This window comes from Rhinopithecus bieti, unplaced genomic scaffold (genome assembly GCF_001698545.2).
Source record: "Rhinopithecus bieti isolate Rb0 unplaced genomic scaffold, ASM169854v2 scaffold_6785, whole genome shotgun sequence".
Lineage (NCBI taxonomy): Eukaryota > Metazoa > Chordata > Mammalia > Primates > Cercopithecidae > Rhinopithecus > Rhinopithecus bieti.
In genome coordinates this window covers 153,842-157,826 of record NW_016805170.1, presented here as the reverse complement: position 1 = coordinate 157,826, position 3,985 = coordinate 153,842, and positions in this window count along the sequence as shown.

The window sequence follows — 3,985 nt, the reverse complement described above, 5'->3', positions numbered from 1 at the left end:
TCTGTATCGTGATTTCATAAAATCCAACATCTAACTAGGTATTCCCATAATGCAAAACTCAAGTATGCAAAAATCTATCAGAAACCTATTGGTGTTGCTCTTGGAAATAAAAGGCAAAAGTATGGTCTAGAACTACAAATAGTATGTTTAAATATAGGTAATGCATGTGAATGGCACAGAATTCAAATAGTTCAAAATTGTGAAAAGTTAAGTCTTCTTCTCTCCTCTTCCATATCAGAAAATACTACAGTCTCATTCTTCTTTATGGCTACAAGATATTAAATTATAGGGATGTATCAAATTTATTTAACCAGTCCTACCCACTACCACGTTAAATATGGTTAGCCAAGTTATCTATATTTAATGGCTTTTCTAAGCAATCTTTTCCTTCAAAAAATAAACACTTTGAAATTCAAAATGAGTTATAGATCTTACCCAACCATTCCACTTCTGAGTATTTTTCTTACAGAGATAGATGAATATATGAGAAAAGAGTACATACAAGGATATTTATTGAAAGAGATGGGAAACAACCCAAAAGCCCATCAATAGAGGCCTTGTATAATATCACATGACCCTTATTTTCTGCTTCACAAGTCACTGCTTCATCTTTGTCTTTACTCATTCTCTACAAAGCTATTAAAAATTGGATTCTTCAGTGCTCAGTTCTTTTCTCCTCACTTTATAGAGCCTTCCAGGCATTATTGTGTACTGTACTCTCAAGGTTTCATACGCTTTTCACTTCCAACTCACATCTCTAACCCAGATCCTTCCTGTCAGCCTCAGACCCAGATCTAACCGCCCATATGATATCTCCACCAGGATACTTCATGTTTTCAACAGATTAAAAACTGTACTCTTCATTCCACCATCTGCCTCTCATCACGTATTCCTGCACCAGCCTGCCCTGTCTCAGTACCTGGTACCATCATCCACCCAGTAACAGGAACCAAACACCTGGTATTGATCTTTGGTTTCTGCCTCTCTCTTATCCTGAGGTAAAAATCAATCAGGATATCATATTGATTCTGCCTCCTAAATATCTCTAGAGCCTGTCCAATTCTCACTGTCTGCATGGCACCACCCTAGTCCAAGCCACCATCACCCGTCTCCAAGATTATTGCAGCAGTCTCCTAACTGCCAACTATAACACCAATTTTGTCCTCCCTTAATCCATTCCTCTTACTGTGACCAGAGTGATTTGTCTCAGCATGTTATTTTAAAATGTTCAAATATACAGAAAAGTTGAAAGAACTTTATAGTGAACACTCTTACATCCACCACCCAAATTCAGCTCTGCCATTCGCATTTGACTATACTTGCTTACCATTATTGATCTATCTGTCCATCCCCAGAGTGATCTGTAAAACCCTCCATGGCTTCCCATTGTCTTGAGAATAAAATATAAATTCCTGCTCATGGCCCTGCATAAGATGGTCACTGCCAGTTTCTCCCAGGCCATGCCGCCCCTCCCCTTCTCTTCAGTCACAGAATTCATTTTTCTTCTTCTCAGTTGTGCCAGGCTCTATCCCACCTCATGGCCTTTGCCAGGAATCTTCTTGGTCCATCTTTTCGTCAGCCTGATTCCCATTAGTCATCCAGGTCTATAATGTTACCTCCTCAGGGAAACCTTCCCTGATGACTCTCTACTGAACCAGGTCACAGCGGCCTGCCTCTATTTCCCCTCCAGTGCACACATCACAATTATAATAAATTATGAATGTAATGAGTCCTTTAATATCTGTGTCTGTTTCCTCCCTGCCACATCCCTACAATGTAAGATTCGGAAGGGCGGAGACAGTATTTATATTTTTTACAGCTATATCCTGGTCCTTAGCTCACAGTAGGTAATCAAAATATATTTGTGGAATAAGTGAAAACAAACTAATGTAACACCATAGAATATTAGACGTAGGCATCTTTAGAAACCACCACTTCTAACTCCCAATTAACAGACAAGGAAACTGGGGCCCAATTAGATCAAGAAAAATCTCTGATTTCGTTTACTGATTGGTCTTTTAAAAGCCACCTTACTATAGTTGCCATGCTGTGCAATGACACAGCATAATGACTATACTTAAAAATAATGTATATTTCAAAACAGCTAAAAGAGAGGATTTCAAATGTTCTCACCACAAAGAAATGATAAATATTTGAGGTGATGGATATACCAATTAGCTTGGTTTACTCATTCCACAGTGTATATGTGTATCAAAACACCACATTGTACTCCATAAATATATACAATTATTATTTATCAAGTAAAAATAAAATTAATTTTTATAAAAGCAACCTTCCAACAAGTACTGTAGTTACAACCCTAGACTGTTGGGCCCAGCTTGTCTCAGCATAGATCAAAGCACAAAGTATGCTTCCAGCCCCGCATGTCATCTTATCAGAAGAAGAGACCACAGCCTTGCATGGGGCGTCCTACTCCTTCTTTGAAGATCTCAACTGTCATTTTTCCCTCAGATAAATCAAGTTGAAAAGGGACATGGACAAGTCTAAAACCCTGATTTTATCCATGCACACATAAATAACACGTACAGGATGTGGTAGATTCATTCTGTTAATCAGCTCTCCTTTCATTTATGTTGTTATTGTCACTGGACTCATCAGGATGTAGATTTTCCAGGCCATGAAAACACCATAAAGAAATGTATTTTGAAGTAGCCTCTTTTTCCTTAAGAAATGTTCACAAATGTATAGCTAATAATCATTAAGTACTTAGGTAATTAATGAATGAATTGAGCCCACCTGATTCATCCCTCATAGTTGGCCTACTGCTCCAAGGTTTGCCTTTGGTGAAGGGGAGAAAACGTGGAAAGTAATTAGAGTAAAACCACCTTAGAAGTGTAGCGGGCGCGGTGGGCCTTCAAAGCCTGTTAATTCTCCGCACTTTGGGAGGCCGAGGCGGCGGATCACGGAGGTCAGGAGACGAGACCCATCCCTGGCTAACACGGGTGAACCCCGTCTCCTACTAAAAATACAAAAACTAGCCGGGCGAGTGTGGTCGGGCGCCTGTAGTCCCAGCTACCAGGAGGCTTGAGGCAGGAGATGGCGGTGAACCCGGAGGCGGAGCTTGCAGTGAGCTTGAGATCCGGCACTGCACTCAGCCTGGGCGGCAGAGCAAGACTCCGTCTCATAAAAAAAAAAAAAAAAAAAAGAAAGAAGTAAAGTGTAATGAAATATCAAGTTCTAGAAGCATCTGAAAGTGAGAACTAGTAGCATTTTGGGCTGTGATCAATGTTTGTTTTTCTCCCATGTATCCATTTCACATTAAAGTGAACATTGTCTCTAGAAGTTGCCAGAAGGGTTTTGCTCTTACAATAGTGTCATGTATGACCTCTGAAATTGAAGAAAAATAGGAGGGGAATGTTCATGCAGGCAAAAGTACAACAAAAATTAGATCTGGAAAGGTCTGAACAATAGCCAGGAAAATTGTACTACATCAAGGATTCCAAAGGACTATCTGAATCATCTGGAGTATGAACTGAATACATTTATTCCAGAGCATTGCTCCAAGCCTACTAAACAAAATCTCCAGCAATCCCAATCATTTAAATCAAGCTTCTTGGGTGAATCTAATACAAATGGATCACAGTTTGAGAAACACTGCATTTGAGGACAAATTATATCAACTCTATTCTTCAAACCAACTCTACATCATGATGGCTGCTTGAATTTGATCTTGAAGTAGTCTATCTTTTGCATACCCAGAGATCATTAATTGCAAGGCAACCATGAAGGGGTGGAAAGAGTCTAATCTTCAACTCAGAGAATACTAGTTCAAGTCTTGAATTGAGTGCTTACCAATCATGCGACTTCAATCAAGTTAATTATTCAGTATAGGCCATGTCTATCTGCCTGTAAAATTCAAATAAATAGGTTACTTTGGAGTAACTGAAGATATCAAATAAGGTAATATATGTAAATATACTTTGCAGATTCTAATCCATTGTTTTAAAAAGGTCATTATTGGTGA